The sequence below is a fragment of the Crocuta crocuta genome, unplaced genomic scaffold, assembly GCF_008692635.1.
Source record: "Crocuta crocuta isolate KB4526 unplaced genomic scaffold, BGI_CrCroc_1.0 scaffold549, whole genome shotgun sequence".
In the NCBI taxonomy this organism is placed as follows: Eukaryota; Metazoa; Chordata; class Mammalia; order Carnivora; family Hyaenidae; genus Crocuta; species Crocuta crocuta.
Genome location: NW_027529169.1, coordinates 2065699 through 2078212, shown reverse-complemented (window position 1 = coordinate 2078212; position 12514 = coordinate 2065699). Strand labels below are relative to the sequence as shown.

The 12514-nt window shown below is 38.9% G+C and overlaps 1 protein-coding gene and 1 long non-coding RNA gene across 4 annotated transcripts in view; one reads left to right on the top strand and one right to left on the bottom strand.

Moving 5' to 3' along the window:
* ATP23 (ATP23 metallopeptidase and ATP synthase assembly factor homolog) overlaps positions 1–2166 on the bottom strand; it is a 15124-nt gene extending 12958 nt beyond the window's left edge. Inside the window, exon 1 of the mRNA XM_077757445.1 lies at positions 2150–2166. The gene's annotated coding sequence lies outside the window, so the exon portion shown is untranslated. The remainder of the gene's footprint in view (positions 1–2149) is intronic.
* A 1593-nt stretch (positions 2167–3759) lies between these two features.
* On the top strand, positions 3760–11780 carry LOC144226231 (uncharacterized). Of its 3 annotated transcripts, none has more exons than XR_013333556.1 (3): positions 3760–3981; positions 4586–4669; positions 11429–11780. It is a non-coding gene; the product is annotated as an uncharacterized LOC144226231 (long non-coding RNA). The 3 variants fall into 3 exon arrangements; XR_013333557.1 differs by lacking the exon at positions 11429–11780 and adding an exon at positions 10746–11041; XR_013333558.1 differs by lacking the exon at positions 11429–11780 and adding an exon at positions 10064–10111.
* The last annotated feature ends 734 nt before the right edge of the window (positions 11781–12514 follow it).

Here is a 12514-nt window from a genome sequence, read left to right as displayed (position 1 = left end):
CGCCGAGGGACCGGGCCCGCTCTCAGCCGGAGCTCCAGCCATGCAGCCCGCAGACCTCGCCGCTGCTTCCTCCTGCCTCGGGCAGCCGGGTATGAGACCCAGGAAAGGCAACCTCTCTCCCGCCAACCGGGCCGCTCAGATCCTCCTCCTGCCGGGCTGATCTGGCCCCAGGTAGGGCGACCGTCACACAGCGTGTCTAAGGACTCCGGGGCGGTTGGGNCCGGCTTGGTTGGCCCGTCCTCATAAGCGTGGTTATGCAGCCCGCCTCTTCGTGGACACTCGTTCCTCCGTAATAGCCACTAATTCCTTCCATGCTCCGAAAGCCTCAGGCATCTTCTCAGTCCCTACCTTTTCCAACCAGCAGGCCGATCGCAATCTCCTGACGTCCCAAGCCATATTGAAAGCAGTACTTTTCAGAAACGTTTGAAAGCTACAATTATAATGACTGCTCATCTCAAAATCCTCAAAATGTGGGACACAACTATTTTTTTTCTGCTTCACCGGGGCCCATTCACCCACCCTACTCTCTTGCTACCCCAAATAACTTTCTGATAACATAACACAACCAGTTTACTTCTGTCTCCAAGCCTTAACTCACTTCCATCTATTAAGCCCTTTTCCTCAGTCCTTATGATCCAGGTCCCGATCAAATCTACCTACTCCACAAGGCATTCCCAGATACCTTAATCAAAATTATTTGCTCCTGGTCTCCCAAGGTACAAAGTACTTTGCATCTGTTATCATTTTTATCACAACTTGTCAGGTTTTAACTAATTTGCATTTCTCTTTTTCCACTAAATTACCCAGTTCAGCTCACATATTTGTTCAGCACCTATTATGATGGACGAAGCATAATGGCAGAGACTGAGGAAGCAATAATAGGAGAATTGATCAGGTTGAAGAGAAGCATATGGTTTATGTGAGAAGCATATTGAAATAATTCATGTTCAAGACACCTTGAATATTATAAACTGTGCTTTATGTGTCATGAGTGCTTAATAAATATCTAAATTGAGTGCAAATCAAAACCACAATAAGACAGATATCATCTTACACCTCTCAGAATGGCTATTATCAAAAAGACAAGAGGGGCGCCTGGGTGGCTTAGTCGGTTAAGCGTCCGACTTTCGCTTAGGTCATGATCTCGCGGTTCGTGGGTTCAAGCCCCGCGTCGGGCTCTGTGCTGACTGCCAGCTCAGAGGCTTGAGCCTGTTTCAGNCAAAAAAAAGACAAGAAATAACAAGTGTTGGTGAATATAGAGAGAATAGGGAACCCTTGTGCACTGTTAATGGGAATGTAAATCGGTGAAGCCACTATGAAAAACAGCATGGAGATTCCTCAAGAAATTAAAAATAGAGCCACCATATGATCCAGCAATTCCACTTCTGGGTATTTATCCAAAGAAAACAAAAACACCAATTTGAAAAGATATATGCACCCCATGTTCACTGCAGCATGATTTACAATAGCCAAAATATGGAAGCAACCTAAGTGTCCATTGAAGAATGAATGAAGAAATAGTGGTATACATACACAATGGAATATTGTTCAGTCATTTTTAAAAAATGAATGAAATCTTGCCATTTACAACACCATGGAGAGACCTCGAGGGCATGAGGTGAAATGAGTGAAATAAGTCAGACACAGAAAGCAAACACATGATTTCTTTTAGATATGCAAACTAAACACAAAAACAAAAAGTCCACAAGTTCATGGATACAGAGAACAGCTTGGTAATTGCCAGAGGTGGGGGTGGAGAATGGGAGAAATGGGTGAAGGAGGTCAAAAGGTAAAAAGAAAAAATTTTTCAAAAAAAGATAAAAATAAAATATATGTAGAATAAATGACAGTGAAAGCCAAGTGGGTTATATAGTGTTTTACCAGCTTTGTATTGATTGGGAAGTGGTAAAAGTACTAATTTTTAGTAAATTTAGTCAAGGATACATGTTGTAATCATAAGGATAACCATTAAAAGAATAGCATAAAAGGGCAAAACTAATGGGCTAATAGAGGGGTGGGAATGAAAAATACACAAATTGGATGGGATGCTAGGATTATTCATTCACCTGAAATGTGAAAACATGAACACCTCCTATGTACAGATTGCTAAAGCTATAATAGTTTTCTTAAGCCACTTTATTGAGCTCACCTTGGATTTATTATTTCTAATCTTGAGTACAATCCTGCAAAATAAGTATTATTGTCACAATTTTGCTGATAATGAAAGTGGGCTCACCAATATTGAATAATTTATCCAGGACCACACAATCAACTTTCAATCTAGTTAGGGAGCTACATAAGCATATAGAAAACTACACCATTACAAGTTATTGTAATGGAGTCTGCAATACTCAGGAAAGGCTAGAGAAAATGGGACCTGACATGGACCATAGCCTGTAAGCATGTGAAATACTATTTGAAATATTATCCAGCTACATGAATAAGGAAATAAATGCAAATTAAAAGCTGTAACTCTCCCCTACCAAATTAGCAAATATTTTTTTCAGTATTCATCACCGAAGGCAACAAAGAAGGAAGACTAGAAAAAAATTATGCCAAAACATGATCAGTAGATTCCTAGATATTGGGATATTTTTATTATATTCTGAATTTTCCTAGCGGTCTACGATAAGCGTGTATTACCTTTTTAAAGTAAACTTTAAAAAATTGAGTGTATTACCTTTTTAAAGTAAACTTTAAAAAATTGAGTGTATTACCTTTTTAAAGTAAACTTTAAAAAATTGAGTAGGCTGTGGATGCCATATGTGTAACTTCATCCCTTTACAGTATAAAGACATAGGAGTGGAATGGGAAGGTGCTATGGGAGAGATAAGGAAGTGCAAATACAAAGGATTAAGGTAAAAAGAGGAAAATAATTACACAAAGAAATGAGAGCATGAGCAAAGAGTTAGCTATAAGGATTCTCATTTCCCCCCTGCAACACCAAACAAGAGCAAAAAGAATAGAAACTGTTTTCAGTATCCAAGAGATACATAGAATACATGAAACTATGTTGTTGTGCTGCCTTTTTAAATATACTCATAAAAGTTAAGTTACAAAACAGCATAAGCTCTATTTCATTTTGAAATTTCATTTACTATATGTGTAGAAAGCGCCTGGGAGGCTACCCCAGTATTTACAGTGGTTATTTCTATGTGGATGAGACTTGGGTGTTTTCTTTTGTGCTTCTCTTCGTTTTCTAAAAGAACAATAGTTGCTTTTTTATGGGAATGTAAGTATATCACAGCAACACAAGAAGTTGCATTATCATTTTAAAGTGCGTTCCATCTTTCAGCTTTTTAATAACGTTTAATCCATTTATCGCGGGCTAACAAAAATTTGGTGGCTTTACGACTTTTCCTTAGCTTTCCAGTCATTTTTAAGGTTGGGAAATGAACAAAACAGTTCCCTGCTCCGGCGTCCTCCAGCCTCCCAACCCTCCGCGGAAAAAAACGCCTCCCCCTCTCCAGCAANTTATCGCGGGCTAACAAAAATTTGGTGGCTTTACGACTTTTCCTTAGCTTTCCAGTCATTTTTAAGGTTGGGAAATGAACAAAACAGTTCCCTGCTCCGGCATCCTCCAGCCTCCCAACCCTCCGCGGAAAAAACGCCTCCTCCTCTCCAGCAGTCACAGGAGACTGACAGGCATCTACTTCCGGAAAGAGTCAGCCCTCCGATCCAGAAGAGAATGAGAGGAGGCGCGCGGCATTCTGGGAAGACCGACGGAAGCTGTTAGGCGCTGCGAGCGTTGCTGGCTGTTGCCAGGGCAACTGGAAACCGTTGGCCGTTATCCTCCGTTTGAGACCGTTAAGCAGTAGGGGCCGGGTGCTCAGAGGTCATTTGGGATGAGCATGAGGGGCGTGAGGGCCTTTCTAAGTGAAGACTGTCCCATCAGGAGGTTTTCCAGTCGTGCCCACGGCGGGGACACCTGCCCAGGGACTCTGGGTCCCACCCTCCTGCTCTTGGCGCCTTGAGAAGAAAGTAAGTTTGGGCCAGTGGCACCTGTCACTTCTCTAAGTTTTCTTCTTCCTTTTAGAAAATATAAGTTGAGAAGCAAAAATAATGTAAAAACAGGGAGAAGGACGAAACACAAGAGACCCTTAAATATGGAGAACAAACAGAGGGTTACTGGAGGGGTTGTGGGGGGGGCGATGGGCTAAATGGGTAACGAGCATTAAGGAACCTACTCCTGAAATCATTGTCCCACTATATATAGCTAACTAACTCGGATGTAAATTTAAAAAATAAATAAAATTTTAAAAAGAAAGTGGCGGTTAATAGTTTCAATATTACATTGCAATGTGTTCTAATATAAAGAAATTTTTTTTCAGTTGAGGAAAACTAAAAAATAAACTTAAAAAAAAGTCACTACTTATCCCCACTATTTAGCAGTGTCTTAAAATTTTCATGTATTACCTATCACTTTTTTCTCAGCCCAAATATTTTTTACATAGTTGAGTTTACTTGGGGAAAATCAGCTTGTACCCTGACTTTTCATAAATATATATATATAGGATATAATTGTTATTAAAATCTTAGCAACAAAGAAGGCCTTTGAAGACTTGAATGTAAATCTGTTTTGTAGTGAATTGAAGAGACAGAGATGGAGTGGACGCAGCACGTGAAGACAGTTCTTTCAAGAAATTTGGCTGTAAAGGAAAAGAGAAAGGTCAGTAGCCAGAGAAGAAAGGCAAATAAAAGAAAAAAGTTGAGGCTTTTCTTAAGAAGAGGAGACTTAGTGGTGTTTATTAGTGCAAGAGAAAAAAAAGATAGTAGTCAGAGGTTAAAGGTACTGCCAACAAGGAGAATTACTGAATGATTCTCTAAAGAAATAGGAGGAGAGGGGCGCCTGGGTGGCTCAGTCAGTTAAGCGTCCGACTTTGGCTCAGGCCACGATCTCACGGTTCATGGGTTCGAGCCCCGCTCTGTGCTGACAGCTAGGTCTCAGGCTGGAGCCTGTCTTCGGATTCTGTGTCTCCCTCTCTCTCTGACCCTCCCCTAGTCACGTTGTCTCTATCTCTGTCTCAAAAATAAATAAAAAACATTAAAAAAAAAGAAATAAGAGGAGATAAGATCCACACATCAAGTACATAGCTTAGGCAGTGGAACCAGGTAGGAAGATGTCAAAGTGAGTTATGGATGTTAATAGTTTTAAATATATTATAAGTTGACAAGAGTAATAAAGATATATCGAAATACATATATGTGGCCAATAATATGTATACTCAACCATATTAGTAATCATATAAATGGAATATTAAATGCCTATTAAATTGGCAAAGATTGGGGAGCCTGGGTGGCTCAGTTAAGCTTCCAACTTTGGCTCAGGTCGTGATCTCACAGTTCCTGAGTTTGAGCCCCCATCAGATTCCCAGCCTGCTTCCGATCCTCTGTTCCCCTCTCTCTCTGCTCTTCCCCCACTCACACTCACTCTCTCAAAAATGAATAAACATTAAAAAAAAGAACAAGTAAAAAATTGGCAAAGATTAAAAAGAAAATAGTATATGTACTGGGCAAGGGCTCAGTTAAATAGGCACTGCAGATGGAAATAGAAACTGGTCCTCTCCCCTCCCCCAGGCATTTTAGGACTATATATCCTTAAAATGGGTATATACTTTGACTAAGGAAGTGTACTTCTAGGAAGTTCTCAAAAGGAAATAATCAAAACTGCACACATATTAAGCTGGGTGGAGTTCATTTCAGCTTGTCCACCAACGAAAGATAAGTGAAATACATTATACCCATACTTCTTAGACATGGATAACATGGTTGCAGATAAGAGAAGTTCACTTATATTAGTTACTGTGAGAGCATCTTCAGGTTTTATGGGGCACCTGGGTGGCTCAGTAGGTTAAGCGTCTGACTTCGGCTGAGGTCATGATCTCATAGTTCATGGGTTCTAGCCCCACGTCAGGCTCTGTGCTAACAGCTCAAAGCCTGGAACCTGCTTTGGATCCTGTGTCTCCCTCCCTCTCTGCCCCTCCCCTGCTCTCCCTCTTGCTCTTTCTCTCTCTCTCTCTCTCAAAAATGTATAAACATTTTTTTTAAAAAGTGCATCTTCAGGTTTTATAGGAAGGGAATATAGAGTTGCAGTCTGATTGACTACCCTGATACACAATTAGTGGGATACTTCAAACCACTAAAATTTATTTAGAAGACTAATGATAAGAAAAGATATGTGAAATACTTTAGGAGAGAAAAGTGGGTTATGAAAGCAGCAATATGTAGGTTCTTACCACATGGTGAGTTTTTCTGTTTTTTGCTATTCTGCTTTCTGCTTATCCATATTCCACATGATAAATGTATATTTTTAAGGACATATAAAACGTCACTCTTTTGAATGTTTTTAAATGTTTTATTTATTTCTGAGAGAGAGAGAGAGAGAGAGAGGCAGCATGAGCAGGGGAGGATCAGAGAGAGAAGGAGACGCAGAATCAGAAGCAGGCAGGCTCTGAGCTAGCTGCCAGCACAGAGCCCGATGTGGGGCTCAAACCCAGAAACAGTGAGATCATGACCTTAGCCCAGGACAGATGCTTAGCTGACTGAGCACCCAGACACCCCAAAACGTCAAACGTCACTCTTTTAAAGGTGTGACTAACTTTATAAGTGAGGANCCCAGAAACAGTGAGATCATGACCTTAGCCCAGGACAGATGCTTAGCTGACTGAGCACCCAGACACCCCAAAACGTCACTCTTTTAAAGGTGTGACTAACTTTATAAGTGAGGGAGGAAGTTGGGGAAGTGTTCTCCCAATGACCTTGAAATATGCGATATCTTTCTGTGAAGTAGAAGATCAAGAAATTTGATGCTTTAACAGCCTATAAGAACTATTTTTTAAATGTGTTTTATAGATGCATATAATTTATCGGCGCCCCACCAGTCTCCCAAAAGATTGAGTGTGCTCGGAAAGAGATATACGCTATAGTAAGAGAAAATGATAGGAAGAGGCAAAAGGTTATTGTAAAGCAAACAAAATAAACAAAATAAATGCAACGGTATCTTAATGCCCCCAAAATAACCATGCCAAAAGGTCCTGTGTAATTGCTAGAGGCGTGCCACCACAAATTAGTCTCTGAGGCTCCTAGCAACTAAAGCAAAAGGAAAACATAGTTCTAAGTTTCACGTGGTCTGTAAGATTTCTTTAAGTTGTTTAAGAGAAATATAGTTTGGTATAGACACCTGAGAAAAATTCTTCCATGGGTCCTCATAAGGGAATAATAATGAGAGTCATCTATTACTATTGTGTTTATTCTATTTTTATAGAATTTAGGAACATCTCAGAAAGGTTATACGCCTGTTTATTAACTCAGTAATTACAAGCTCTTATTAAGTAGAGTGAGAAGCAGAAGCACATGTAAGACAAAGTCCCTGCCCTCATTTATTGTGAAAGAATGACAATAATATATAATTGCATATTTATAATATATAATGAAAAACCAGTAAGGTGAATAGTTAGTATGATGAGTCCTAGGATAACTAACATGGGTAACTATAAATCAAGGCAATGTTTGAAGCAAACAAGTGAAATGGGATTCCTGCAGTACGTAGAAATAGTTTCAACCAGTGGGATCATGTTTAACCATTTGTAAAAGGGGATACTCAGATATACAGAGATTAGGCAAATTGTCCACATGGCTGGTAAAGACAGAGCCAGGATTTCAAACCAATTCTGTCCCTTGAAAACCACCTTCTTAACTACTACACTGTATGGGAGAGATAGCATTCAAATAGACTTTAAAGGATGAAAAAGTTATGTCAGGCAGAGTTTGGGGAAAGATAGCCTAAGTGGAGAGAATACACTAAACAAGTCAAAAAGGTTGAAATGCATAGGGGTTTTTTTTTTGGATAACACAAACACCCCAGGTAAATGAGATAGATATTTAGGTAAGTACTAGAAGAATAAGACTAGAAAGGTTGGGACAGATATTTTAACTTTTAACAATTAGTTTACCTGATAAAGGACTCAGGTCTCAGGGACTGAGAAAGCAAGAGTTTTAAGCCCAGAGCCCTTGAACCTGAAAATTCTATGTGAGGGCCCTGGATGGGGAATTTGAGGGACTCTAGGTCTAGATTAGGGACTCACCCCACTCAGGTGAGGAAGAGGTCTAATGGTAAATAATAGAATCTTGTTACACATTAGCTGTATAATATTGGTCAGGTAATATAAGATATTTGGACCTTAGTTCTTTGTCTCTTAGAGAGAGAAGAAGTAAGGAGACTATTATATAAGGTGATCTCTTATTACCTCTTCTAGCACTAAAATCCCATGATCACGTAGGCCAGAGATTGCAAACTCACATGCCTAAATTAAGGATTAAGAAGGTTTCATAAATGAGCAAATGAATTTTATGTAAGAAAAATAAGGAATGGTATAAATTAGCATGGCAGTTTAGATGTCTCATCTAAACTCCAGGCAATTCTTGTATGAGTAAGGACCCCATGTTGCCAACTTTTCTAATTTTTCATGAGAAACAAGAATACCATATTTGTAAGAATATTATACAGGACGAATAAAACTGGCTGGCTAGATACAGTCCATTGGTCACTAATTTTCAACCTCTGCTACAAGTAAAAGGCCCTAAACAAGAATGACAAGTGCTTGAATGAAAAGAATTAAATATAAAGAGGAAGGAATCAAAGAGAATAATACCAAGGTTTCCCCTAAGTAATGAGGAGGAGTTGGTAACATTAAGATAAATACTAAAATCAGCAGAAGATTTGCAGAGAGTAGGTGCTTGGCTCTGAGTTTTTTGAACACAGGACAAACTTCTCAGTCATAGGTGTCCACTGCACATAAATCAAATTCAGCTGTTGAGTTTGAGAAATCTGTGGGATTATACGGGCAACGGGTGCAGGAAATGTAAGGGAGAAAGGGTAAGGAGTTGTAAGATTCATTCTCTCAAAAGTTGTATTAAACATATATCACAATATATATTTGTTATTTCTTAAGACTATAAATTCTGTGAGGGCAGAAACCAAACATTTTTTTCACCCCTTATCCAGCACCTAGCACAATATATAATAGGTGCTTAATGTATGTTAAACAGATTTATAAATACACCATGTTTTTCACTAGCATCCTGAGTTACAGGGTTGAAATCGAAATGTTCTCAAGCTTATAGGCCAGAAAGGACGTCAGGTCTTATATATAATTAAATAATCAAAGTTAGAAAGTGTACCATTAAAAAACATCACCGTGGGATTCAGAAGAGAAAAAAAATTTTAGAAGATACGCTGGACTTTCATAATGGATAGTTAAGATTGGATCATGCAAATGTTGGGAGGGACTGATCAGAAGCATCTAAATTGAAGGTGCATACTTTTCTTCTGAAAGTAGTGTTTGCAACTGCCAAGATAGTGAATAGAAAAACAGTTTGAAGCCAAAACCTTGAGAGTCACCCAAGTGTAAATAAGGTAAGGAAGAAGATCCAACAGAGTAAACAGGGAAGAAGTCGTCAGAAAGCTTAAGAGAATCGTCAGGAGAGTGAGGTACATAGGAACCAAATATCCACATTTCAAGAAAGAAAGGTCAGTCAGCATTGTCAAATACTACAGAAACAGCAGGCCGTCAAGGAGGGGGATCTAAGGACATTGGAGTTAGTGATTAAGGAAATCATTGATGACTTTCATCCAAACAGTTTCTTTATAGTTGACCAATGAATAAAAGGGAGAGGAGCATGAAAGATCATGGAATTAAGAGGCTTTTGATTTGCTTAGGGAGGAAGGGAATGGAGTTACTTAGGGGGAAAAACTAGAAGACTAGGAGAGGACTGAGTTGCCAAAAAAGGATAAATTCATGAAGCAAGACTTTGGAGGATCTAAACAGTAATGAGATCAAGAAAAAGAGAAGAGTCATTGTTGGAAATCAGCATTACAATTCGAACAAATATTAATAACAGAGATAATAATTTCCTTAATCTCTCAACATATTTTCCCACTTGGTTACCTGGTTTCTTTTTTACCCTTATGGCCCCAAAGTAACTTTTGATATGCTGGAAAATAGTATTAGAACTTTAACTTTTTTTTTTTTAATTTTTTTTTTAATGTTTTATTTATTTCTAGGAGAGAGAGAGAGACAGCGTGAGCAGGGGAGGGCCAGAGAGAGAGGGTGTGACAGACTGAAACAGGCTCTAGGCTCCGAGCTGGCAGTCCGCAGAGAGCCCAATGCGGGGCTCGAACCCACGAACCGCGAGATCATGACCTAAGCGAAAGTTGGACGCTTAACCGACTAAGCCACCCAGGCGCCCCTAGAACTTTAACTTTGTAATTTTTCTCTTTTTTTGATTTTTTAAGTTTACTTATTTAGAGAAAGAGGAGGTGGGGGAGAGGCAGAGAGAGATAGCATTCTAAGCAGTCTCTGCACTATCAGTGAGGAACCAGATGCAGGGCTCAAAGTCACAAACCATGAGATCATAACCTGAGTGGAAACCAAGAGTCGGATGCTTAACTGACTGAGCCACCCAATCTGCCCCAACTGTGTAATATTTCTTCATGCTTTCTTAAAATCCTCTTTTTATAAGTAAGTAGGTATCATATACATAAGTCCTGCATTTTTTTGTTCCTCCACATCCCTTCAAGAAACCACTCCTTCCCAACTGTAGCTTGTGTGGTGCCAGTGGAGCTGATTCCCAACTCGCCACTCTGCCCCCACTCCTATACTCGATCCAGAACTGGCCAATGACAACCATCACCGATACTTTCACTAGCACTATAAGGAAAAAACTCTCTTCCTCTGACATTGCAGGTGCTAAAGACCATGTAAGCATAGAGTAAACAGGCCACCTTTGCTACTACAGGGAGACTTATTTAAAATGGAAGCTTAAAAAGCCAACCTGGAAGATAGAAACCAAACCCTGATGACATTATTTGAGCCCAGGGATCCAAACATGCCTGAAGACTAGTTTTACCACTGGACTTTTCAGTTAAATGAGCCAATAAACTCTCTTTTATGCTTAAACTTGGGTTTTATCTGGACTTTTGTCATATACTACTCAACACATGCTAATGCAGGTATATTTCATTAAGTCAACATTATTTCTGTTTCTTCTATGCCTTATTTTAAATTTGTTACTCTATAATGTACTCTGTAATAATATTCTACAACTCTCAATAAATTAATCTACAAATTCAGTACAATCCCAATCTTAATCTGAATAGTATTTTAAGAGCTTTTTGTTGTTGTTGTTGTTGTTTGCCTGTTTTGGAACTAGGCAGAATTACTCCAAAGTTCACTGAGAGAAAAAACATTAAAATACCAAGAAAAATAGGAGGATATAATCAGATACTGAAACATAAAGCAAGAATGATAAACATAGGGTGGTAATAGAGTATGAACAAACAGCCATATAACAGAATCCAAAACCCTAGTATAATAGGAGTATTTGCTATATTTACTTTTTTTAATGTTTTTTTTTTTTTTTTTTCTAGGAGAGAGAGAGAGAGAGAGACAGCGTGAGCAGGGGAGGGTCAGAGAGAGAGGGAGTCACAGACTCTGAAACAGGCTCCAGGCTCTGAGCTGGCAGTCAGCACAAGGCCCGATGCGGGGCTCGAACCCACGAACCGCGAGATCATGACCTAAGCGAAAGTCAGACGCTTAACCGACTAAGCCACCCAGGCGCCCCTGTATTTGCCATATTTAATATATGGTAAATCAAGTAAAGGCTAATTTGATAAAGTATTTAATATTTAAGGACAATGAGCTAAATTTGGGGGAGAAAAATAACTAGATCTTTACCTTATTCATCATTCCAGAATAAATTCCAAAGAGATTTATGACTTAGATGTGAAAATTGAAGCCAGATTCTCAATATATATTGGTTGGCATATTATTGGCACAATCTTTAGCATTATCTGCTAAATTTTTAAATATTAATACCTTTTGACACAGCTTTTCAATTCTAGAAATTTATCCTGTAGAAACACAATGTGTGTATAAAGATAAGTATAGACAATAGAGCACTGGAATATCGAAAATAATACACACCTGTGGAATAATTACATTATGGAATAGCTATATCATGTAACCTCAGAGGGGCAATATCACAAACAAGAAGGTCAAAATTGGTTCTTGGTGGGAGGTGGGGGGGGAAACTTACTTATTTATGCATAAAGCACAAATACACCTGACATACGTAGATATACGGTATATATGTGGTATTGAAATTTCATGGAGGGGATGACAAAAAAATATCTAATCAAGCTTCCTGGGAAAATAATGGGGGAGGGAGGCTGAGAAAAACTCACCTATACAATTCATTACTATGTACCTGTTAAAAAGAATGAGGTAGGGGATGGGCATGGAGGAGGACACTTGTGGGGATGAGCACTGAGTGTTATGTGGAAACTAATTTGACAATAAACTATTAAAAAAAATAAAAAAAAAGAATACTGGAAAAAAAAAAAGAAAAAAAAGAATGAGGTAGATGTATATTGACAAAAGAGGATGCCCAAGATGCATGAGTTTTTAAAAATCCAAGGTTTTTAAAAAACAAAAAATGTAGATAGTCTTGTGGT